This window comes from Eubalaena glacialis, chromosome 19, assembly GCF_028564815.1.
Source record: "Eubalaena glacialis isolate mEubGla1 chromosome 19, mEubGla1.1.hap2.+ XY, whole genome shotgun sequence".
Taxonomy (NCBI): domain Eukaryota; kingdom Metazoa; phylum Chordata; class Mammalia; order Artiodactyla; family Balaenidae; genus Eubalaena; species Eubalaena glacialis.
Window position 1 is genome coordinate 60,437,517 of NC_083734.1, and position 27,760 is coordinate 60,465,276.

Consider the following 27,760-nt stretch of genomic DNA (forward strand, 5'->3'; position numbering starts at 1 on the left):
TAATCCCATTTCTCTGCTAAAATATTTATATCTCTTTCGTGTCTTCTTCACACTACTAAAAATAAAAATCACATGCATTGTTACAGTTGTTATTAGTGGGTATAGTGAACCTCAAATTTGGACCAAAGTAAAATGTTATTTTTAAAATTCTTATTCTGTCATTTCACAGCTAAGCACTGAATTTACTGAGAGAAGGGTAAATTAGACACTTTGAAGATGAATAGGTCCTTTAGTATGCAATGACTCGGAGACAAATACATGAGTGTAAAGATTCTAGGGCCTTCCTTCTGCAGGGGATGTCACTGAGTTCCAATTCCGGCTTCCTAAATTTTTTTAGTTAGGGGAGTCTGAAGGGATGGCCTGACATAGAGAGATGCTAGTGGGAAAAAAAGATACTGAGCTAATTAATGAGGACCTCACAAGGAGGGGGGGATTCTCTAAGATCGGCACAAACGTTTAAGCATTGGTGGCTGGTCTCAGCATAGCACGTGGCCATGGTCGAAAACATTGGCCTCAACACAGCTTGTAGCTGAGACTGTGAGCTTCTCTGAGCCGCTCCACTTTGGCTAGCAGAGTGCTTAGGAATAAAGAAGGATGAGCATGAAAGCACGAAGCGAAAGACCTGTCATTTTGGAACACTGTCTGAGCATCATTACTATTCCTGCGAGGGAGAAGAAAGAAAAGAGTGAGAGAGAAAGAGAGAAACATAATATACATACATATGTCTCTAAACACTATCATCTAATCTTTATAATAGGGCAGCTGTAAGGGGGCAAGTTGAAACTTTCTGCCTAATGGGGAGTGTGACTGAATGATAAAACAGATAATAGTATTTGTACTTTAAGCTCATGAATGAGTTCCTACTGGTTACCGAAAATATTCCAGAACGACTGTCGCTCTGTTGACCTCAAATCTACACAACTCCACTACGAAATTCAGAAACGGAGCCACCGTCCTGTCTTCCCTATACATCTACAACTACTTTTTATTTTGCATTTCCCTTTAAGGAATTGTATTTGCTAGCTTTTTTGCAAGGAAGGCACTGCTAACAACTCCAGTCTCCCTGTCAGTCTTTCCTGATATTTTAAGCTTTAGCAACACAGAGTTTCTTGCATTTCTTTGAAAGCATCTGACGTATCTGGGTGCAATTTCTTGCATTGTCCTCTAGGCCAGGAGTGCCCGGGGCAACCTCTCCTTGCCCTGAGGCTGGACAGCTCCTAGCACATTCTATGAAGCACTCTGTTCAGGATTTCCTGAACTGACTGCCCCCTCACACTAGGGCTAGATTTGACGCCTTTATTCTAGTTATTCCCAAGTGCATATCTCCACCACGGCCTGGGATCATGTTTTATTCGTTTGCATCATCCCCTGCTGAGACCAGTGTCTTATACATAGAAAACACTTGCTTAACCTTGGCTGAATGAACAAATAAATGAACGGCTCCTGGCCTTAGCTTTTCTGCATAAATAATTTCACTGCCTTTATACGTGTCGCATAGCTTACTGTGCAACCGGCAGAAATATGCAATTCCAAATATTGCCTTGCTATCTTTTTTGTAATATTTCATATGAAATTGTATTTGACTCGGAAGAAACTTAAAAACAAATGAGCTTGTTTAAACAACTCTGTTTATTTGACTATTAGAACATGTGGAATGAAACCACATAGTTCATTTATTTGTTTGTTAAAAATATCCACTTTTTAATTTCCATCCATTTTTTACTTTGAGTAATTCTACTTGACCATGACACTCAGTTTGCTATTTTTCAAACTCAAGAATTACAGGGGCAGTCACTAATTCGATAAATCCATTAGCACGTAATTGAGGTTGTCTGCAACCTAACGGTAGTTATTAACTTCTCTAAAAATGCCAGAAATACTGTTAGAAAGCAAATGTACATGCACCGTCATTTTGTATTTTTAGGATTTTATTTTCTCAGTTTTACAAGCTAATAATAGGAAGAACCAAAATATCACCTGCAATATCAACATGCAAGGAATATATCCATAATTCCAAGATTTAGCAAGTATCATCTTTAGAACTGCTTCTCTAATGACTTTGAAATTTTAGACAAATGTGTATAGCTCTCTGGCCAAAGTGACCACAGGAACTGGGTTTTTCTAGACAATCTTAGATTCAAATATACCTTATAACTTACCATGGCAAATCTAAGTTTTGTTAAAACAGACAAACGAACAAAAAAACCTATATATGAGAAAATAAAATCTAGGCAAACTGAAATCAGGTTTAGGATATCTTTCACTTTGAAAGAAAAGTAAATTATAATCATCTATAATCCTTCAATCAATAAGATTATTATTATAGGGATGGCTAATCCATATTCTACAACCCCGAAGGAATAAAGTTTACAAAGTGAGATTAGTTTGGGTTAGGGAAGGCGGTATAGAAGCAGGAGGTCTTTAAAAAAAGAGGAAGAAATATTTCTTCATCCTCAGAATTTTTTAAGAGTTACGTTGCTTTCAAGGCATATGCTAAGTCAAACACTAGACAGCAGTCTCAGAAAAGTCCTTATGGTATTTATCTCAGTTAATACAAATATCTTATTTGTATCATCATATTGTTGAAGTTTGAAAATTATTTAAAATATTTTAAATACTTTGAAAATTATTTCTCAAAATGTGGGCCATAGAACCTCTGGTTCATGGATTAGATTGGCATGATTGATTAACATGGAGAGTCACAGAACCTGTCCCAGATCTACTGGGTAGAAATCCCTGGACTTGAGATTCGGAATGTGGTCTTTAATAGGGTCATTCGGCACCATGAAGTTGAAGAAACTCTCTAGAATAAATGACAAGAGAGCTTATTGTCTTAACTGCCTTATTACCACCTACAAGCACACAAAAACCCACATGCCTGCACTACACATATCTCATGCCATCTACGTTATGTTATTATGCAAAAGATCTTAATCTGAATTGTGGCTTTGCCACTAAATAGCATTATTTGAGGTAACATAACCTGACATAGTGAAAAAAAAACTTTGTTCATGTCAAATAGATGGCATTCAATTTTCCACGTAAAGCGTGTCATTGTAAATAATGTTTTCCAAAAAATAGACACCTTCCATAGTCAACAAGATTAGGTACAAATGTGATGTGCTTTCAGGACCCACCACAGTTGGCATGACCCCCTAGTTACATGCCACTTAACGTGACATTAACATTCCCTAATGTATGGTACATACATACATACATTCCCTATTATTTTAACAACATCAAACTATTTTTTATTCCAGGAACATGCCATGGCGTTTCAAGCTCTCCTTTTTCTTGAAATGCCTGCTGATATAGTTTGAATTCCCATCGATGTTGGATGATTCCATCCATAACTTCCTTCTTCTGAGGCTCTCCCTAACACTCCTGTTAAATATTAGTCACACACTATTCTTCTTTCAAGGTTTTTTGTTTTTATATCTATAATATGACATTCATTGCATTATAATTGAAGGTGTATAATGTTTCCAGTCTCCAGGAAACTATGTATTCCTAGAAGTCAGGAATAAAATATTCCTAGTATTTATTAGAATATACAGTTGACCCTTGGACAATATGGGTTTGAACTGTGCGGGTCCACTTATACACACATTTTTTCCAAAAGTAAATACTATGGAATTACACCATCCAAAGTTGGTTGAATCCACGGATGCAGAACCGCAGATCTGGGGGAACCGTGGTACCGAGGGCTGACTATATCATCCCTGGACTTTGACTGCATGGAAGGTTGGCTCCATTAAACCCCACCTTATTCAAGGGTCGACTGTATATATAAATTCTCACTATAAGAACACATTCTCACCTGTGAGCTGTCTATTATGTTCTCATTCAATATTGATGAAACTGAATTGGACATCATTTTTAGAAGCCAGGATAATTGCAAGACACTATTTTACAACAAATCTTTGAAAACAAGTTGAACGTTCTAGTGAAATCTGTGTAAGACAATGAATTATACTTTCATCATCGTAAATCTAAGAAAGCACTGAAATGGTACTAAAAGAAAATATAGACTTGTTTTACGATTTTGCATATCTGAACTTAAAAAAAAATCCTTCTTTAGGGAATAAAACTCTTAGGGATTTGCCTAAGCAGAAATAGTATCACATCAGACTTGAAAGAGATGCCAGACACAGAGGTCTAAATGTCTTTCTTCCTATTCACTTCCATACACTCTTGCTGGCCAGTTACATTCTAAATTTGTGTACTGAAAATAAAATGTGGTCTGTAAGGAAGGAGACACTTACAGAATTCTACATTTGCCAACATCATGCCCTGAATTAGACTTTTTTTAAAAACTGATTTTATGATACTCCTCTTAGATATCATAATAACAATGCACGATTGTGGTATAGAAAACCATATTAAGTACATGTTAAATTACATAAAAACTTTGCAATAAAAATCATCTGGAAGATGGCATTGTTCTTTGCATTTTCTTTTGAGGACAGATACATGTCTGTATAGTAGGAAAAGATGCAAGAAAACAATAATAGTACACAGAATACTATAACATCTACAGTGAGCTTCAACGGCAACAGGTTCCATTACATTCTTCAAAGGTCAAGGAGAGTTGTCACGGCGAATATGGATTGAGTAAAAGCAATAAAAAAAATCAGAAGAGTTTATGCATGAATATGTTTCACCAGTGGAAAAATGTTAATTTGGAAAAAATAAAGAAATGTCTCCCTCCAAGCAATTGGGTGGGACATTAAGAGTGATGTATCTTCAATGTTTTCAAAGTATGAAAAAAAATGCCAATTAGCATTCTCTTCTTAGACATGTATGACAGCAGCTGGATTTTTATTAACAGCCCAGCCATTTGTACATGTCTGTCCAAAATGGGGTAGAATCTTTGGACACGTGTGTTTTCAGGACCAAGGACTACTAAAATTTTTTTAAAAACTTGTTTTTCCCAATGATGTCTTTTACTGGACTTAAATATTCCATTATAGGAAATGAATTGAAAAAGAATATCAAAATGTTCTATTTTCCTTCTCTTGTAACTTAAACCTGAAGTGTGAACTGTGTTCATCATTTTCCAAGAAGGGGCACACATGGTATCAATCTGAGTCATGGGAAAGGCACTGTAGTGCTTCAAAAACTTAATAAAACGAAAATAATGTCAGGATAGACGAAGAAATCAGAAAATGCACACCCACTTCAAATGGGAAAATTAGTATTTGTTTAATAAAATGAGTAGTTCTTGTCTTTCATATAAAAATTATATTGATAATGCTGCATAGTAAATGCTATTAATTTGATTGAGGTTTAATCAAGTGTCTCTATTTTTCCATGGACTAGATACCCTCCTCATCTTTAAAATATCAGTTAACTTAAAATTATATTCATTGCAAAACCATTTCCCAGAAATTTTATATTTAATCAAATGAGCATGCATTTAATTGGGTGCTCATATATTGGACCTATATGGGTCCAAGAAAAGCCATTCCACTGAAAAGAAAAGTCTGCTGCCTATTTTTTACCTTCTCATGAACTGAATCTACAATATATTCCCCTCCCCACCCCCTGCTCCTGTTTGAACTACATGAGCCTGTCTATTTAAACACAGAGAGGGGATGACTAAAATGTAGCACCAGTCCAAGAAATTAATCTACCCTATAATATTCAAGCTATCAACAGGGCTTAAGGACAGTTTATCAACAGCATTATAGTGTCTTTGATTTATGGTGTTTACTGTAGAGTCTAAGTTGCTGCCCTGGAAAATATTTCCTCCATAAAGTATAACTAACAATATATATCCGTCTCTCTCTTTTGCACCATTCACTCTTGTACACTAAGTAGACAAAGTACTTTTGGTAACAGTGCAAGATCTCTGAAAAGATCTGTATGGAACACAGCCAATTTCACATGCTTTGTTAGTTTCTTAACTTGTTGACAGTGCATATGATTAAAACATAGATTATAAAGATGGGCTTAGTGGTGATTAATGACATAGGAATCACAGATGCTTTTATTGTTTCTTTTCATACCATTCCAAGCCCTTTAAACATATTTTCTACTTTAATGGACTAGCTATCCTACCCACAGTAAGGTACACATAGTTTTAAAATTCTTCTTCCTCTGATTCATTAACATGGAACTATTCCCTAGTGGAAAGTTGGAGTTGAAGTGAAAGAAGTCAATTATTGTCTTGCTTTGATAGGGCTTGTGTTAGCATCAAAACATGCATACACACGCGCACACACACACACACACACACACACACGCTTTACCCCCTAGTTACTCATTAACCTTGGCTGTACTGTGACCTCCTTGGGGAAAAGTATCATATTATATCCCCACAATATTTAGGATAATATCTGTTCCATTGTTGAAACGATAATATATTTATTGACAAAATATATGCATAATAGATGTACTTTTTGTGCATAACCATAACTAAAAATGTAGACTCTAAAACATTCTTGACTAAACTATTCTGAAGTCTTCTCCTGCCAAAACCTTGAAATTCAATCTATATAAATTTGACTTTAGGAGATCATTGCTATCCTCATTGTTATTCATAGATCAATTTTGAGACTCTAAAAACAGCCAATGCTAATGGGATGCTAATCCAACAGACTGAACAATTAAAAGTGTTAATGACAGGATTAGAATAATTTTTTTTCTATTATTATTATTTCATGGCTGAAATATTCGGTGCTTGGGTTTCTGTTTCTATAAGTGGCACAAAAAGAAAAAGAGTCTTTATAGCAGATCCTAAAATGACTGTGTGGATTTCAAAGAATGTTTTCCAATGGAAAGAAAGTGTAAATCTTTTATGTCGTTGAGTGCTGAAACAGCTTATTGATCAACGTCAACAGGTGGAGCCAAGACAAATGGTCCTAATCTGTGCCTTTGTAAATACATTAACCACGAGGAGACAATTGTTCCAATGAATCAAGAAAATTAATATGAGTTTCTGTGTTCAATCCTTCAGAGTCCCAGCCTATAAGCCAGAAAGTTGAAGGGGACCTTCTATAGTATATTTCAAAAGTCTAGGTTATATATTTTGCCTGGAACTACTTATAGAGAACTACGATTGCCATTTTTAGAAAATAACTGTGGTTACTTGGGCCAGTGTCAAGGTAACACTTTCCAAAATACAACGACCAGGAAGATTTGCACGTCTCAAAGATATTTGAAGTTGATGGAGTCTGTGGTTACTTAAAGATCAGCTGCTCTTACTGGATTAAGTAAGAACTGGGTTGTGATCTGGGCACACAGATTGTGGATGTTCGGAATGCACTCATTTCTTTCCCATGATCTAACATCCCATGATTTCTGACCTCTCCCCAACCCAGTCATTCTTCCCCGGGAAATAGGTTGTTTGTCCTTTTAAAACTGTCACCTACAATTGCATATTGTTCTCTGGATGTTGATTGACAAGCACAGGAAACAGTGACATTATTACTGTCTATTATTTAATGGATCACATATTATATATAATTAGTACAGAATATGTCAAGTCTTTACTAAGCAGTCAATAAGTGTTAGTCATTATTATCATCATTATGCGCTCCCCACTGCTGTCGCTTAGCTGTTGAATCAACCTTTTAAACATGATGCTCGTGGTCAAATAAAACCTCTACTTTGAGCTTCTAGCTTTATTTTTGCTTGTTTATTTATTTTGTTTGCTTGTTGGTTTGTTTGTTGGTGTGAGGGGAGGATTATTTGTCTTCTTGAACTACTCTCAATTCATTCTTTCCCTAAAATCTGTATTTCAGCAGTTGATTCTTTAGACACAAAGGGCAGAATTTCTTATTTAACTTTCCTAACTTGGAAATATAGACCAAGCAATCCAAATGTTTAAAATTGCTTACTATCTTGATTTTATAAAGTACCACATAAGCTTTACAGCATTAATTCATGAATCTTCCAAGTGAATAGGCATTTTTTGCGTGTGTTTTCTTATGGATTCCTCCATAATACTAAGCATAAGTCTGATAAGTTATATCGTATGCTTAACAGCTTTCATGAGCATGGAAATAGTGGGGGAGTTATAGAAAGAGACCTTGAAAAATGAACCAAGAGAGTGAAGAGAATTCCCTACCATGAAGTCCTTCAGATAAATAACAGATTCTCAGAATCCTGGATAAAATTTTCCTGAGCAGAGACTTACAGTATAAGAAACTGAGATGGCCACATTTGAGAAACAGATTTTTTTCAAGATATAGGAAAAAATTTTCAATTCTATTAAAATCAGAGTAAAAGCATTCAAGACATTCTCCTCTTTGATTTCCCTGTATGCCTTCAAAATTCTTTTCTTATTGTCTTTTTCATGAATTTATTATTGAATCCATTCTCTGGAGTAAACTGAATTTATCAAGAGATTTTTTTCCCTCTATAACAGAGAGAATGGCTTGCATTTATTGAACAGAACAAATATAAATGCTGATCCTCACAAACAGAAAAATTAACAAAACATAGGTCATGGAGATTATGACAACAGGTCTTCTGCTGTCCATCAGAAATCACTTAACAGGAAACTGAAAAACAGTGGCTTAAATAAATTGGGAGGTTATTTTTCTCTCATACAGCAAGCACACAATGCCACTGAAAATGCAGGCTTCTTCTAGCTTCTACTGCACCATCTCTTGCCCTTTCCAATTGGTTTTCCTATCCCATAAAAGGGAAGAGCAAAGGGGAAAAGCAAAAAGAAATCTTCAGCTGAGTCAGCCCCCTTACAGAGAGCATCCTGGAAGCCCTAATTCAAGGGACTTCTACTTTTATTTCATTGACTAAAGCTTAATCATGTGGTCATCTCCATCTCCAAGTGAAGCTGGGAAATGTAGTTTTTAAGGTACACCTATATCACCTCCACCTAAATGAGGTAATTTTTTTTTTTTCACACACACACACTGTATTTTATTTTTACAAGAGATAAATAGACTGACACCAAGCATTGTAAATGGATGACCACAACAAAAGCAACAATGATTGCAATTACCAAACATGAAACACACTCATACTATGTCATAATATTGACATTCAGTCCAGTAATCCTCCACTGTAACAGCTCCTTTACTTTGCAGTGAAAATTGATTTGTATTAAATGAGGTAATGTTAATAAAATGTCAGGGGACAATGGGAGAGAAGATGTATCTCTTACACATTACCTTTCTTCCATATTTACATTAATAAGACCCTTTAATTTTCCTAGAAACTGCTACAGAGACTGCCCTTTTCTTGAGCATGAGAGCAATTGCGGAATCTACTTTTCAATCTACTTAGCCCTAGAGGTTGATCTGCTACTGGATACTGAGCTTCAAAGGACTGTCAAATATTCTTTTTTAAAGAAGTACACTCTGAAGCACTTGTCATTTCACAAACATTTAAATCACAAAATAAAAGGCACTCACATGCACGGTAAGATTATTCTATAATATATTTGCTCACGTTCTGCAATCTCTTTCCCTCTGCTCCTGGTTAATCATTAAAATGGCAACTCTATTTGAACACATTTTTTCAATTAATAAATACACGTGGAAGTTGTAAACATCAATAAACAGAAACCTCAATTAAAATAGAGTTGGGATGCCAGAAGGGGGAAGCGCTCATGCCCAAAAGGAAGAAGAAAGACTCTTCTTCTTGCCTGGCAAGAGTTTAGCCAATGAGAGACTCTCGCAATCAGTCAATGAAAAGCCACTACTTCGAACTCTTAGTTCCTCCAATGGATTCTTTGTTTACTAAAACCTCCCCAACTCCCTTTCGCCCTCTTTAAAAGTGTTCTCCTCTCCTTGCTCATGGCAGGCCATGGTGCCAGACCCCCAAATTGCAATTCCTTGTTGATCCTGAATAAACCCCTTTTTTGGCTGGAGACATAACTGGCCATCTATTTGTTGAAGGTCAACAAAGCAAGTTAAAAAACAGATTTTCTCAATGACACAGAGACTCTGCTAGCCTTTCATTAACCTGTTTTGTCCACATAACACAAAGGTCCACATTTATATAATTTTAAGGTACAATGTGCTCAACACTTCAGAATCACAAAGGCCATCTAGTCAACCCCTCATCCAAAGTACATATCATTTAGAGAATCCCAGCCTCCTTCTCTAATATTTCCCCATTTGATGTGCTTGCTACTTGAAGAGGCAGAGAATTACAGTTGAGATGCTTCGTAATGGACGTTCGTCCTCTATTATAAACAACTGTTACTCTATAACATTTAACCACTGGCCTTGCTTCTATTTTTATACCGGGCATTTAAATGAACTAAATCCACATATTCACATGATAGGAGATCACGTAGAGAATTACCTTCTCTGAGTGAGGACTATTGCCTAAATGTCTCTATTGTTTATATATCCTCAAGTTTAAGGGTTGTACATCCTGCACAGAGTTTTAACTTGTCCTTTACCAACCTTAAGAAAAAGCTAGAAGTCTTTGTTCTTGTGGCAAAGAACACGATGTTGAAACATCATTATTTGTAATATCTCAGGCCCAGAAATACAGTGGAAAGTAGGAATTAAAAGCCACGTGAGTGTATTTTTCCTTAATAAACTATCTTCATCTCTACTCCCTCCATATCTCAGGCCTACCTACTCCATGACATTTATTATGTGTAAATTTTTCCCTTTATCTGAACTTTTCAACTTAAGATGCTACTTAACAATGGAAAATATGTCTCAGGAAAACAGAGGAATCATACACTTTGGCTTTCCTCTACCACCATTTCTCATTTGTATCAACAACATAACACGGGCCATAAATTTAGAGATAAGTTTGTCTCTGTATTACCTATGTATTTAGGAGAAAACTTTATCTTTTCCACTGATATTCAGTATTACGAAGCAAAAAATGGTCCCTCCAGAGTCTCTGGATTATGCTTTTCTGTGACGCAGTGCCCACACTTTCCCTGATGGAACCTGCCCTCCTTGCCATGAACTGCAGTCACTGAAGTAATCTTCTTAAAGACTAAATTCTAGAACAGATGGCCCAGGCAAGTATAAAGTTCAGCTGCCCGTTCCATAACAACTGTGCTGCTTTAAATGATTAGGAAAATTGCGGCAGCCAGGAAATGTTTATTGTTTTGGAAAGAGGGTGGGTCAGGATGGGATTTCACTTTCACTCTTTCCTAGAGGAAAATATTCATCCAACAGATTTTATGTGACATATCAGAACCACAGTCTCCACTTGCCAACTGTCAAGACATCCGATGGTTAAGGCAACTGGGAAAGGCAGCAAGAAAATAAACTGACTCCCAGCCAAGCAAATGCCAATTATAGTTTGTTTTAAGTGCGCTAGGAAGGATGGCCGGAGGCCAGCGGCATGGGGGATGGACAAGGGTTGCTTAAAGGGCACATAGCAAAGGCTATGGCCTGTGAAATTCCAAAGAGACGTGATTGGCATGGTGACACAGATGGAGGGGGTGGCCGCGATTTCTCAAAGATGACTTCAACGCTGTGCCAACCAAACTGCTCTTTGATTTGTGGTTCAAAGCCTCTCTGTATGATGGGAATTGTGGGACATGGAGAATGATTTTTTCAAAGTTTTAACATGATTTTAATCAGGAGAGTCACCATGTGCTGGTGACTGGCTTTGCTTTGTCAATGGGCAATCCAAACCACACTTGCAGAAGTCAAGAAAAAATAAGAGTTTCCTCCAGTGTGATCCATTTTCTGGATCAGAGTAAAATGAAGTTACTACTTACTTCAAAGAGCATCCTGTATCTGGTTGCCTCCAAGTAGACTCAAGTAATTGTGTTACATGAAGTAGTAGACACCCAAAGGGTCTTACCTGGATGCTGAAAGACTTTTCTTCATTAAAGAGAATGTAAGGTTATTTTTGACTGAGATCCCCCTGTAATAAAAGATAAACAGGAGAAAAACAAACAAATGTTTAATAATATGTACAGGAAAATTTAGTAATTCTCAGAAATGGTCCATGCCATCATCTTAAATACCATCTCCAGCTAAAGACAAAGGAAGATGTTGGGCTGGGAAGAGCCACGTTTTTAAGGCAAAGCACAATAAACAAAGATATGGTTGTTTTGCAGATTAAGTTGTTGCCTTTTCCACTAATAAGAGTTTCTACAGATTTAGTCATCCTCTTCCTGGTACAGAGAAGGAGATACCCTTACAAATGGAGATTTCCCTTATAAATGTAAATCGCCCTTACACAAGGGTAACTTCTACTTGGTTTTCAGAGGTTCTCTGGTGTCTGCTGTTCTTTATAAATAACAAGAGGCATATTTTGGGGTGAAGAATTCTGCTCTTTTTCAGCTAGCATGTTGGAATTAGATGGTTTAAATCGACTCATGTATTCACCTAGATGTATTCTATCAAGTGATCATATTTCATTAAAGAATAAACTCCACTTACTTGGCGGGGAGGCAGTTGTAATGTAGGCATGACAGGTAGAGAATGCTGCATCTAGAAATATGAAATAGAAAAATTCTTTAAATTGCTTTTGGGGTAAATTATTATATTGCCAATGTTAGCAAAATTTTAAAATGGAAGGTTAGCCTCAAAGTAGAAATCCAATCATGTGTACAGAAATGTACTTTATTTAGTCCATATTATTCAGTAAGTTCCAATGGAATATACTAATAAGTTCTCCAAATAAGTGAATTTCATTTTCAGAAATATATGCACTTCTGAAATTTGAATATAAAATAAATTTTCATAGATTAAGATATGTGATGTTTCACAAGAAATAAGATAAAAGCAAGCAATCATGACCATGTATCTGAGAGAATTCTGCTTGCTCAAGGTATTTTCGTGCAAAGGAAATAAAAAAGCTTCCTCTTTAATCCTCTTCAATATGGTCAGAATGATGTGGATACACAAAAGGTCAGAGATGCAAGTCACGTGGCTCTCAACTGTGCTAGACATGGCACAGAATAGACCAGGAGTTCTCATCCTTGGCCACTCATCACAACCATCTGGGGAGATTTAAACAGTATTGATGCCTGGTGTCCAAGTACAGAGATTCTGACTTAATTGGTCTTAAGTGTGTCATGGGGGGTGCTTTTGAAAGCTCTCCAGGTGATTCCAAAGTGCAATCACCAATAAGAATCACTGGTCTAGGACAAAGATGTCATAAAGAAAGAAAACTACAGGCCAATATCACTGATGAGCATAGATGCAAAAATCCTCAACAAAATACTAGCAAACAGAATCCAACAGCACATTAAAAGGATCATACACCATGATCAAGTGGGGTTTATCCCAGGAATACAAGGATTCTTCAATATACGTGAATCAATCAATGTGATACACCATATTAACAAATTGAAGGAGAAAAACCAAATGATCATCTCAATAGATGCAGAAAAAGCTTTTGACAAAATTCAACACCCATTTATGATAAAAACCCTCCAGAAAGTAGGCATAGAAGGAACTTACCTCAACATAATAAAGGCCATATATGACAAACCCACAGCCAACATCGTCCTCAACGGTGAAAAACTGAAACCATTTCCACTAAGATCAGGAACAAGACAAGGTTGCCCACTCTCACCACTATTATTCAACATAGTTTTGGAAGTTTTAGCCACAACAATCAGAGAAGAAAAAGAAATAAAAGGAATCCAAATCGGAAAAGAAGAAGTAAAGCTGTCACTGTTTGCAGATGACATGATACTATACACAGAGAATCCTAAAGATGCTACCAGAAAACTACTAGAGCTAATCAATGAATTTGGTAAAGTAGCAGGATACAAAATTAATGCACAGAAATCTCTTGCATTCCTATACACTAATGATGAAATATCTGAAAGTGAAATTAAGAAAACACTCCAATTTACCATTGCAACAAAAAAAATAAAATACCTAGGAATAAACCTACCTAAGGAGACAAAAGACCTATATGCATAAAATTATAAGACCCTGATGAAAGAAATTAAAGATGACACAAATAGATGGAGAGATATACCATGTTCTTGGATTGGAAGAATCAACATTGTGAAAATGACTGTACTACCCACAGCAATCTACAGATTCAATGCAATCCTTATCAAACTACCACTGGCATTTTTCACAGAACTAGAACAAAAAATTTCACAATTTGTATGGAAACACAAAAGACCCTGAATAGCCAAAGCAATCTTGAGAAAGAAAAACGGAGCTGGAGGAATCAGGCTCCCTGCCTTCAGACTATACTACAAAGCTACAGTAATCAAGGTAGTATGGTACTGGCACAAAAACAGAAATATAGATCAATGGAACAGGATAGAAAGCCCAGAGGTAAACCCACACACATATGGTCACCTTATCTTTGATAATGGAGGCAAGAATATACAATGGAGAAAAGACAGCCTCTTCAATAAGTGGTGCTGGGAAAACTGGACAGCTACATGTAAAAGAATGAAATTAGAACACTCCCTAACACCGTACACAAAAGTAAACTCACAATGGATTAAAGACCTAAATGTAAGACCAGACACTATCAAACTCTTAGAGGAAAACATCGGCAGAACACTCTATGACATAAATCACAGCAAGATCCTTTTTGCCTCACCTCCTAGAGAAATGGAAATAAAAACACAAATAAACAAATGGGACCTAATGAGACTTAAAAGCTTTTGCACAGCAAAGGAAACCATAAACAAGATGAAAAGACAACTCTCAGAATGGGAGAAATTACTTGCAAATGAAGCAAGTGACAAAGGATTAATCTCCAAAATTTACAAGCAGCTCATGCAGCTCAATATCAAAAAAACAAACAACCCAATCCAAAAATGGGCAGAAGACCTAAACAGACATTTCTCCAAAGAAGATATACAGATTGCCAACAAACATATGAAAGAATGCTCAACATCGTTAATCATTAGAGAAATGCAAATCAAAACTACAATGCGATATCATCTCACACTGGTCAGAATGGCCATCATCAAAAATACTACAAAAAATAAATGACGGAGAGGGTGTGGAGAAAAGGGAACCCTCATACACTGTTGGTGGGAATGTAAATTGATACAGCCACTATGGAGAACAGTATGGAGGTTCCTTAAAAAACTAAAAATAGAACTACCATACGACCCAGCAATCCCACTACTGGGCATATACCCTGAGAAATCCATAATTCAAAAAGAGTCATGTACCACAATGTTCATTGCAGCTCTATTTACAATAGCCAGGACATGGAAGCAACCTAAGTGTCCACTGATAGATGAATGGATAAAGAAGATGTGGCACATATATACAATGGAATATTACTCAGGTATAAAAAGAAATGAAGTTATTTGTAGAGAGGTGAGTTATTTGTGAGTTATTTGTAGAGAGGTGGATGGACCTAGAGTCTGTCATACAGAGTGAAATAAGTCAGAAAGAGAAAAACAAATACCGTATGCTAACACATATATATGGAATCTAAAAAAAAAAAAAAAAAAAGTGGTCTTGAAGAACCTAGGGGCAAGATGGGAATAAAGACACAGACCTACTAGAGCATGGGGAGGGGGAAGGGTAAGCTGGGACAAAGTGAGAGAGTGGTAGTGTATATATGGACATATGTACACTACCAAATGTAAAATAGATAGCTAGTGGGAAGAAGTCGCATAGCACAGGGAGATCAGCTCAGTGCTTTGTGACCAGCTAGAAGGGTGGGATAGGGAGGGTGGGAGGGAGGGAGATGCAAGAGGGAAGAGATATGGGGATATATGTATATGTATAACTGATTCACTTTGTTATAAAGCAGAAACTAACACACCATTGTAAAGCAATTAAACTCCAATAAAAATGTTTTTAAAATACTATATATATAAGAATATATAAGATACCTCATATGATTATATATTACAATTGAAAAAAAAAAGAATCACTGGTCTAGATTGGTCCAGTGATTCTTAAACTTCTCTGGTCAGAAGAGTCCCAAAGAAGCTTGTTAAAAAGTGTGTCTAATCAACTACCCAGGTGATTTGCTTTCAGGTGGTCCTTGGGCCACGTTTTGGGGAAAAAAAAGAAAAACTTTCTTTATTTAGCTTGTTTAAGCCCTGGGCTTGTCACCTAGAGACACCAACTTCAGCTATGTAAGAGTTCACTCAGAGTACATAATTCTTAATTTTGGCAGTTCCCAATATCTGTGGAAACAAAACCTTTCACAGAAGCTTCTATACAATTGTGCTGCCACATGCAATGCCAAGGGCAATTCCAAATTCCCATAAGTCAGACAAATCTCAAGCCAAGGGAAAAAAAAGTCTAAATAATGCAGTAGATTACACTCAGAAATACACTAGAGGTCAACGAATTCAAGAAGAATCTCTTCTTTTTTTGGATTTTTTGTTTTAACATACAACGTTTTATCTTTAAGTATTCATTATGTCTGTGACCCAGCAACTGGTATTGATCCTAGAGAAATAAAAACATGTATCCCCCAAAAGACTTGCACAAGAACGTTTTCAGCAATTTTACTTATAGTAACAAAACACTGGAAATAACCAAAATGTCTATCAGCAGGTGAATGGGGACATAAATTGTGGTATATGGACACAGTGAAAGACTGCTAAGCCAAAAAATTAAAATTAAAAAGAAATGTACATGCAACTGATAGGCAAAATAACATGGATGAGTCTCAAAAACATTATGTTGATGAGGGAAGTATGAGGCAAAAGAGAACATATATGGATCCATTTATGTAAAATTCTGGAATAGACAGAATTAATCTGTGGTGACAGAGGTCAGAGCAATGCTGCCTCAGTGAAGGACTGACCAAAAGGTAGCAAGAGAAAATTGTTCTGGGAAGATGGGAACATTCTACATCTTGACCAGGGTGGTGGTAACACACATATATGAAGTTGTCATGGAAAAGTATTTAAAGAGCTACAAAAGCAACATGTTGCCCTTAAAGGTATGCATTAACTTTCCAAAGACATGTTTATTGATTTTCCAAACACTCTACTTTAGCAAAAAGAAATGCATATAAGACCAGGTGGAAAGTCAAGTGTTTCCTTGGTCAGTCCTTTTTATCTAGGCAGTATGATAGCTAAATTATTACATTAAAAAAAAAATCTTCAGAGAGGTTTTTCAGCTCAGAAAAATTAGCCCAGACTATGAGTATTAGCCTAGACTATGAAGCAACTAGTCCAATCCTCTTCCTTTAGAGATGGGGAAACTCAAGCCCTCAATGATTTGCTCAGAAGCATCTCAAAAGTCACTGATGTTGCTTTCTGTATCCAGTTCTTGTGGCAATATATCTATCACTCCTTCTAATGCAGAGATCTCATCTGGTTTATATTAATGATTAGGAATATCTAGCTAATGCCTTAAACATATGCCTTATCAAATCATGCATACTCATGAAATATCCTCACTATGTCATCTTTAAAAATATCTCATTGTTTTTCTCCATGTGGTGATTAGTGACTAGCTCACAAATTTAAACTCACACTACAACTTAGATATAGAGAGAAAAACTCTCTCTTTATTGTGTGCATCACTAATCTGGCCTTCTTCCTTCACTCCATCTCATAGTTAGGAAGAAAAAAACATATAGAACTAATGTATAATTGGATGACTCAAAGTAAATCTTACAGTGGTTCTTGGTTTCTCTTTTAAAAAATGCTTGATTTCTCACAAGACCTCATAAGGGCAAAAACAAGAGGAGATAATAAGAGCTTATTTTAAATATCTACATAAAGAATGCTGTAAATTTTATACACACACATGTTGCATGTCAGAAGAATTGTGTCAGTCTTTTTGTGTGCATACATTCTATATCTCAATTTCCTCACACGAATAGATGTCTTAAGTGAACTAGAATGAAAAACCTTATAAATAGCAAGACAAAAGAGGAAAAAGATCCCATTCATAATTTCAAAAAATTTTACTCATAATACAAACTAATTTAATTAGTTATACAACACTCAGAGCCTGTTGTTTTCCAGGCATAAGACTTCACAGTGCAGATAAACAAGGTCCTTGTCCTCTGCGTTTGGGTTCGGGTGGAAGATACATGCAAGCTGACAAGGATTTACAAAGTATTGTGGTACCTCTAAGTTGAAGGAAATACTGAGTGCTTTGAGAACAACTAGGAGAGGTCCCTAACTCCTGTGGGGAGAGGTCTGACCTCTAAGGAGGAGACCGAGGGGAGAATTGAGTGAAAAATAAGGAAACTGTGGATGTCCTGAGGAATCAAAATCAGCTGAGTGTGCAAGGATATAGGGAAGGTGGGAAAGGAAGGGAGGAAGAAGTTAAGAGTGGAGGCCAGAGAAATCAGAAGAGTTGATAATGCAAGGCGGGGTTAGCGATTTTACACATCTTCGGGGATGTCATTCTGTCAGAAATGGGAAGCCCTCAGGATAGAAGATTTAAGCATGAGAGTTTTATGAGAATGTCTGTGAAAGACCACTCTACATGTCATCTTTAAAAATATCTCAAATCAAGAAACTTCACCAGCATCAAAGAAGACTCCTCATGACCCGTGTCATTACCTTTCCCCCTTTTACAGCAAAGAGTAGTTTTGCATGATTTTTACTTGATATGAGGAGTATCATATAGCATGTACAATCTTGGGCTTGACTTCTTTCACTCAAAATTATGTTTTGAGATTCATCTATACTGTTGCATGTGTTTTTAAATCACTTAGTTCCTTTTATTCTAGTGTGTCTAGAGACCACAATTATACCGTTGATGAATATTTGGGTAGTTTTCACTTTCATAGTTGCTTTTCAATACTATTCATTTTGGTTCTTTTAATTAAAAAAAAAACAACCTTGAATTTCATAATGTGTATAAATTAAAAAGTTTCCTGAATTTATCATGTTAGATTTGGAACTAGTCAAGTGTATAATCCTATTTCATCCGAATGAGATAGCATAATATTTCTGGTTTTAATTGAACCATAAAGCTTAATTAAAATTAATAAACTTAAATATTCTTGTCTCTTCAATTATAATAAAAGTGATATTGAAATACGACCCAGGTGCCTAGTAAAACAACCATTGTTAATATTACTGAATCAAATAACACATTCTTCAACATAATTACTGTGGACTGAATCAATTCTAAATAAATTATATAGGATTCTACACAAAATGATCTATAGGCAGAGTGAGAGAGAGATTATTGATAATTACTTAAGAAAAATGAAACAAGTTGTGAAATTTAATTTTTTAAGTTTTCAATCTTTGGCATACACTTGTCCTAACAAGGGATGAGAGTTTTTCAATCAAATTTTGATGCTGGAAATACTAACTCCAGTACCTGAGGCTTTTATGTTTTTATTTCCTGGGCATATTTATTTTCTGCACTGGGAGCGAGAGTTTAACTCAAAATCATTAACTGTGAAACTATTATATGTCAGGATCTGAGGGGGGTCAATGTATGGAAGTATGCTGAAAATGTTTGCTTTTTACCAATACCCTCTGGATCTGTGAGATCATTCCTTCCTCCCTTCCTTCCGTTCTTTATTTCTTTTTCTTTCCTCTTTCTTTTATTTCTTTATTTATTTTAATTCAAGGGGAAGATTGTTGCCCCAGTGAGTACATTTTGGGCTCCTGGGGCTAAAGTTGCTAGGAAGCCATCATTAGCATTTCTAAAACTAGAGATTCTTTCATTCCTGGAAGCCAAATAGAATGGCCAGTTAAATGAAGGTCTAACTTAAACGAACTGTAACAACCCCACAAGGTTGCAATGGGTTTTCCTCATGAATGAGAAATCACTTGCACACCCATTCCCACAAGAGAAATAGAAGAGCCTCCCAACAACACACAAAATTACACTCCCATGAAAGATGTTCTCTCTGAGAATTTGGTTTTAGCATTTCCACATTTTAGACTGGAAAATGGCAGGGCTTTCAAGTCACATTTTGCAGTCATTTTAGAATATTAGGGCTGTTCTAGCAAGGTTCCAATAACTATTTTACAGGAGCTTTTCACCTCTACAGTGACCATCAAAATGAATATAGCTATTGAGATTTGCATAATATAAATTTTCTTATTAAAAGGTTTTGAAATACCATTTATGTTGCTCTGAATCTGAATGTCGTCCCATTCAACAATATTAAAAACAAAATCAGGAACGCTGTGTGGTTTGTCAGTAGTTCCTTTTTAGAAAAATCCAGGCACAAATCATAAGATTTTTTCAGATTCCTCATTCTTGAATTCATTCATAAATATGTATTAAACATATACTGTTGGTATTGTATGAAAATATATAGCTCTCTATAAAAAATACTCCCACAAAACATATTCTTGTAATGGTTTTCTTGAACAGATCCCTTACGTATCAAGATTAGATATAAGAATTTTAATATTATTTGCTAAAGAGAAATATATTAGCCAATGTCTTATCTTTTCAGTAATACACCTTTCATGGTTATATATAATATATACATATTAGGGTTCTGATAAAATTATATATATATATACATAGGGAATTTTAATTCAGTGGAATCTAGGTCCTTAAAATCTGTTGCTAAAAGAACATCTAATCTTCATTAAAGTGTTTATTCCTGGACTCCCATTCTTTGTTTGTGAGTGTTAGTCACAACTATTTGCACTTGACATAATTTAATGACAGTTTGCCATGATAATAGCCAGGCTCTTTTTCTGTCTCCGAGACACACCAAAGAGGGAAAAAAACAAGTTGGTTCAATCCTAGCCAGGCATCATTCAATGTCTTACCGTATTATCACCCCTTTATTTTATTTAATTTTTTAAAATTTTGTTTTACATTGGAGCATAGTTGATAAACAACGTTGTGTTAGTTTCAGGTGTACAGCAAAGTGATTCAGTTATACATATACATGTATCTATTCTTTTTCAAATTCTTTTCCCATTTTAAAGTCATTGTGTGGCTTAAAGTTTCTTTTAGAAATTTCCCTTCAAGTCCCAAAAGACCTTTCTATAAAAATAGTGAGAAGCAGCGGGTGCCACCTCACGTGAAGTGAGAATTTTAGGAATCTCTGAAGTGGTGGAAAAGCTCCTGGGGAGAGGGAGAGAAAAACTGGGAGAAAGTAGATTTCCTGGCAATCTGCAAAACGAATGGAGTGTTTTTCTTTCTTGTTCGAGGGCTAACACTTTAACTAAGGGTTAGTGCCACTTGTGAGCCCAGTTGTTCCTGTAGCTGGCATTCTGTGATTTCCTCATTCCATTTTCTTACTTAAAATTGAAAAAAAAAAAAAATGTAACCACCAGAGGGCAGAAGATATTACATTTCAAAGTGTAATCACCCTAAGCAAACTTCCAAGGTGGAAATGCATGGCTCTGCAGTGCAGCCTTTTGATGCCTCTCTGTACCCTTCCACGTGGAACCTTTTAGAATATCTGAGTCTCCATCAGCAGTATTACCTCTGCTGCTTGCCAGATAGATAGTATACCATTCTTTACCTTCTACTTTCATCAAATTAAGCTATTCCTTATCCCTTGGCTTGGGTCCCCTGGAGTTCAAAGAAAGGGTGAATTATTCCAAAGGTCTTTAGGCTGTATCCCTATACCTTCAGGGCATTTCTCTACCTAAAATACAGGAGCGTTTGAAAAGACATTTGCGCATGCTCACAGCTAACTGCATCCCTCCCCGTCTCCCTTTCCTGGTTCCTTTATTCATGAATATCCTCCCCTCAGTTTCTATGACTTCACTCTTTTTTTTTGTTTTAACTGGCCCACCATGGTTGTATTAATTTTTTGGACTTAGTGACCTAGTTCAAGGTTTACCAGCCCACACGGCGACCAGCTTGGAAATCCTTATCTACGTTGCCCGGCTGCTCCAAACGGACTCACATTACCAGGTTCAAGACCCTCCTCTAGGGCTTCCCTGGTGGCGCAGTGGTTGAGAATCCGCCTGCCAGTGCAGGGGACACGGGTTCGAGCCCTGGTCTGGGAAGATCCCACATGCCGCGGAGCAACTAGGCCCGTGCGCCACAACTACTGAGCCTGTGTGTCTGGAGCCTGTGCGCCGCGACAGTGAGAAGCCCGCGCACCGCGATGAAGAGTGGCCCCCGCTCGCCGCAACTAGAGAAAGCCCTCGCCCAGAAACGAAGACCCAACACAGGCAAAAATAAATAAATAAATGAAAGAACCTCCTCTAGAGCCTTGAACACCTGTGTCTAGGGGATCCGTGCCTTATGTAATGTAGGATGCCGCCCTTACCAGGCACTGGACTCTTTACGAACTTGAATGTGGCATGCACGTTGTTATCGGTGGCCCACCTCACTTGAAACCCTTTCGGTCCTGTATTTATGGCAATTGTCTTTAGGCAAACAGCAAGGCTGAGGGACCTGAAAAGCTTCTTCCTGTCTCCTTTTTGAGGGCACTCGCCCTTGAATCTACATTTCTGATTTACTGTCACATGATCATGACACTATCCAGGTGGTGGTAGACATTGGCCCCTCCCTCTCCTGTCAACACCATCAAGGCTTGCTGCGCTCATATTCCGTTTCGAGATGTGATGGCTTCTGCCTCTAGTACTTTCTTCTATTTCTTAGTACATCAGTGCTCTGAAGGAGGGTGGTAAATTGAGGCTCTATTGGCTGCTACCTCATGGCACCTTACAGATGCTATGGAAGCACAAAAAGTCACTAACCTTCTTTGAGCGTCAATGTTCTTTCTTGTAGAATTCGGATAATCCAAGTACTTATCTCATGAGTCGGTGAGGATTATGTAAGTTCAGTAAATTGGCTGAACTCAATAGAATGCAATTAGGAAAGAGCCTTTAACATTATCCAGGGGATCTTCCTTATTTCTTCCTTATATGTATTATGACATTTATCTCTAAGAACAGTATTACATTTGTAGTTGTTAGAAATTCCCATCCAGTGTGAAACAAAAGCAAACGAACAAATGAACCTATAAATACCTGCCACCCCACCCTGCCTCCAAACACACACATACATAATAATTCAGGCCTAGTCTGGGATTTGTTATTGTTAAGCAAACCTGTAACCATGCCAACCCTATTTAACCCAGAGTAACTCCATTTTTAGCTGTTTTACATTTAAACTCCTAAGAAAAATGTCATTTCCATAAATGTTTCTGCAACTAGAAACATTTAGAATCTAGAGGATTATGTAGCATCACCATATAACACATCATCTCTAATCCAGATACTTTTAAGGATGATAAGTAGTAGAAAAATTACAATGAGACATTACTATAACCCAGGACTGTCCCACATAAACTAAGAATGTGGACCTTCTAGGTTTAAATGGAGGTCTCAGAATAATATTCAGCTATGAATATTAAAAACCCACCCAACAGTAGCTTTAAAAATAGGAGAAAATTTCATCTGCTTTTCTTTATCAATTAATTTTTAACCCCCTCCTTGAAATTTTGCTGTCTGTGGCTGATAACGTGGATACATGACAGTAGGTCCCAGGTTCCTTCCTGGTCCAAAATGGTTGCTTGTGCTCCGGCCATTGGGTTTGTGTTGGAAAGAATAAAGACATGTTGCCTTTTCCCTTTAAAATCATATCACAGGAATTGCACAATGCAATTTTGCCAGAACTAGTTACAATACCACATCTAGATATAAGGAAGGGATTCTTTGGCTATAAAAAAAAAAAAGAAAGATGATATCGGTGGAAACTAACATTTTCTGCCACTGTGACATTTAGAATTATATATGTAAATGGACCAGATGTCTATTCAACATCGCACAAAAATTATCAGATAAGAAAGTTTAATTTGATTCTTTCATCACTTCATTTTCAACATTTGCTCTGACATTATCATCTAGTGAGCACTCAGTAAGTGGTAACTACTATTGAAATATGGTCCTTTTTGTTCCAGAAGCTTGAAATACTTGTGCTGAGAGACACTAAAACAAAAAGGGCAACAAAGAAGCACACACACACACACACAACACATACAGAGCTTATGATGTATCCTAGGCTCCAGGGATAAAATAGCAATGTATCCAGACAAAGAAGGCTATTGGAAAGCCTTGGACTTTATTTGGAAGTTACAGATGGTATGCTTTGGTTACAAGGAGAAGAAGGGGGCAGGCAATCCAAATGGGAGCAATGACAAGAGCAGAGGTATAAAAGCAAAAGTGAGGCCAATGGGAGAAAATAACCAACCCGGAGCACCGGGTACTTGTTAAGGAGGAGTGGAGGTGGAGGTGAAAGAAATGCTGGGAGACAGCAAGACTTTGATTCTCCCACACATACCTGTTGACAGAGCTTTCGCATTTATCTACATAAATCATGCAACCATTTGTGCTCATTCGGGGCACAGAGATGGAGAGAAATACTTTCTCAAACATCTAAATGCCTGAGAAGATTCCTAATGTTTTTAAGCAACAGAACTCTGTACCCATTATTATACAAATGACCTTGGGGACCCTCATCTTCTGCAAATTCTTCAAGGAAAACATTCCCATCTCCTGTTTGGGGTGACTTAAATGTCTTCAAAGAAGAGTTCTGAGGTGAAGGAAAAGGATGACAGTTTTTTTGAGATCAAGCTCAGATTCTCCTGTGCCTTTGCCGGGTAGTTTTTCAGATCAAGCATATTTTGTAAAGGAGAACGTCCTCCAGGCTGGAGGTGCTGGTTTTATAGAGGAAGCAAACAGGAATAACTCCCACGGTGGATAAGAATAGTTACTTCAGTCCTCTCCGTTCTCTTCTTGCTCATCTTGCCAAAACCAGGCAGCTCCAAGAAATAAAGACATTTAAAAAACACAAATAGAGACTTCTCTTTTTATTTTCCCTGCTTCTTTACATCTGAAGTGCAATCCCATCTTTTCCTTTCCCAAGTAGTTGAAGTGCTATGCGTATACGTGAATAAATCTAGCTTGATATTTTGGGTCACTCACATCAGAAATAGGAGAAATGAACCCAAAGGCTTACAAACTTTGAAGTCATGCTTGTGTCCACTATGAATATAGGTCTCTATTTGGTTTTGATTGTTTTCAGTCCACAAAAGGTGGTCAAGTTCCTTCCTCAATGGATCATATACTTTCCCAGGTAAGACCTCCCAGGAATTCACCACCAAAAAAAGTCAAAAGTGAAAGGTCAACCTCAAGGAATCTCTAATAAGAGATTATAATTCTCTGCCACAGATCAAATAAAAGTTGGTCGTTGGACCCATTGCATTCCACCTGCCATTTTGATCAGCATGAATTATGGCCCATATCCTCTTCTTTCCCTGGTTTAAGGAGAATTTTATTAAGAAATATTGCAATATTTTAATTCTTAGGGGCTTATTTGTTGTCCAAGAGGCAATGGTAGCAGTTTGCTTTCTAAATGCAAAATAGTTAAAGGAGAGAATAAGCATGTTATTGCTCGGTTTCAAAATAAAGACATTATTTTGACTCCTCTCTTCAAAGACAAATATTTTGCAAGAAAGGTCCTTAATGAGGAGGGAATTAGCCCTAAAAAATGCTATGCACAGAAAGGCAGTAAACCCTCAGTGTTTTCTTTTACGTGTTAGTTCAAGATATTTCACTTCCTCCTATTGAATTGTCACCTAAGCCAGCCTTAGAGTAGAAGCAGGAAATACCTGTGTTTTAAAAACTGTATTTGGATTTTGCTTTGCATGCAAAATTCTGAGGTCTCTATTTTAAATAAGCAAAATGAAATGAAAATAGTTAATGAATATTAGTCCACTTTCAAGCACAATATATACGAAATACTGGGATAGAATGACCTCCCTAAGAGAACTCAGCTAAATTCTCAAACTGCCCAGTTACATGGCAGAGTTTCCTGAAATGGCAGTGCACATCAGCTTTGCATATTATTTTGGATTTCCCTACACACACACACGCAAACACACAAAGCGACTTCCACAATATCCTCTGGGGTAATTGAAGCATGCGCTATACATCTGACATTTTCAATGGATTTTGAAGCATTTGTATTTCGGATTGAGAGATGTAGAAAGTACCGCTTACAGAAGGAAGAGAAATACAAGCATGGGAAGGGAACGGGAGTGGAGCCTGTGTCTTTGGTCTCTAAAGGAATATCCTTTATTCTCACTGAGAAGCTGGATTTGGAAATGAGTGCTTTTAACAAAAGGGGTGTGGGGTGTCAACAAGAGTCTTAAGGATATTAACTAAATACATCTACATCAGCTACTACTATGGTGAGGCAATAAATATTCCAGCTTATGCCAGACACCACGGTTCTGGCTTCCCTTTGGTGCTATCTTCATGTCTTTCTGATTTTACTTAACTGTTGAGAAAATAAGATGATTTACCTGACCTTGACTGTTTGGGAAATAAAGACTCTGATAAAGACAGAAGTGGAAGAGGTTCCTTGGTTTGATGTCAACAGATGACGCTGGCAGCCAAGTCCTTTAAAGAGGAAAATCTGGGCTGGGAGTGGCTTATTAACTTAACATTTTTTCCTTGAGTATAATTCCCAGCACACTTTCTTGACCATGGCAATTTGCCAGTTCAACAGCGATGTTTGCCATCCAGCTTCTTTTGAATTTACCATAATGTATTCTGTCAGAGCCAATATATAGGTCACTTTTCCCCCGTTCTCTTTCATTTCACAGGAAACTACCATCAAATACAAATATACTTGCAGGATATTAAACATCACTTTTACTTAGCCCAAGATTTCAGAGTCTGAGAGGAACATGGAAAGGTTGTTTGACTCATTGAGTCGAGTTGAGTCAGAGAACCCTGTGGTAAAGCTGACAAACATGATGCATATTGAGGATTCTGTTTTTATTTTTTCTCTAGCTGCGAATATATCAATATGCTGAAGCATTTTAAGGATTTGAATTGCTCTGCCAATATTTATTTGAGATGCGACTAGAAGCTACAAGTTGATTATGAAGCCAGGAAGAGTAGAACAGGAACATTTATTGAGCTAAATATGTTGGCGGCAACTCAACCCACAAGAGGCAGATAAAAATAAGTGAAAATAAACAATTAGTAATGTGTGTCATTTAGCTCACAAATGCAGTGCATGTTTTCTTGAGCTGAATATGAAACATTCTATAACTGACTATACACATATCAGCTCAGAAAGGCAATATCAGTTTTCTAAGGCTGAACATTATGTACACCCAAAATAAGTGTATAGTGGAAAGAAATAATCTTTTAACCATTCTTTGGGTAGAAAGGACCCTGAGATGTCTCTGAGGCATGAGATCCTATTCTTCCAAAAATTATGACACTGATAATACTTTAGGCATCTTAAAAAAGAGAAAACATAAAAGACTCTTCTTTCAATGGTGGAGATGTTCTCATGTCTCAACATGTCTCATACTATAATGAGACATACTATACATATAATAGCAATGACATACTATAATATAATAGCAATTTAAGAAGACTCAAAAAGCACCATGGAAATCTAACTTTGCTGAAAGAAATGGAAGGTGACCTGAAGAAGGAGACAGGGGTCAAGCGTAATTGGCTGAGATGGACCTCATGCTTTCTGGGAAAATAGAAGGTCATGTTTTTCCTGTGTCTGGAATTGGAAGTTGCTGAAAAAAATGATGTTATAGGAAATAGCATGTAGATGTAGTTACCCTGACTATCACCCAGGGATGAGGTCTTCATCCAGTCATGCAGAAGGAAAAAATATAGAGAAGCAAGAGCCTCAGGCAAAGCAGTGTTTCCTTCAGAGCCTGTGGTACCCAATGGGAGAAAATACCCAACTCAGAGCAGAGGGTTCTTATTAAGGAGAAGTGGAGGTGGAGGCAAAAGAAATGTGTGGAGAGAGCACACTTTGACTCTACATGCAAACAAAGAAATTTAGACACAGACCTTACACCCTTCACAAAAATTAACTCAAAATGGGTCATACATCTAAATGTGAAATGAAAAACTACAAAGCTCCTAGAAGATAACATAGGAGAAAACCTGGATGACTTTGGGTATGGTGATGCCTTTCTAGATACAACACCA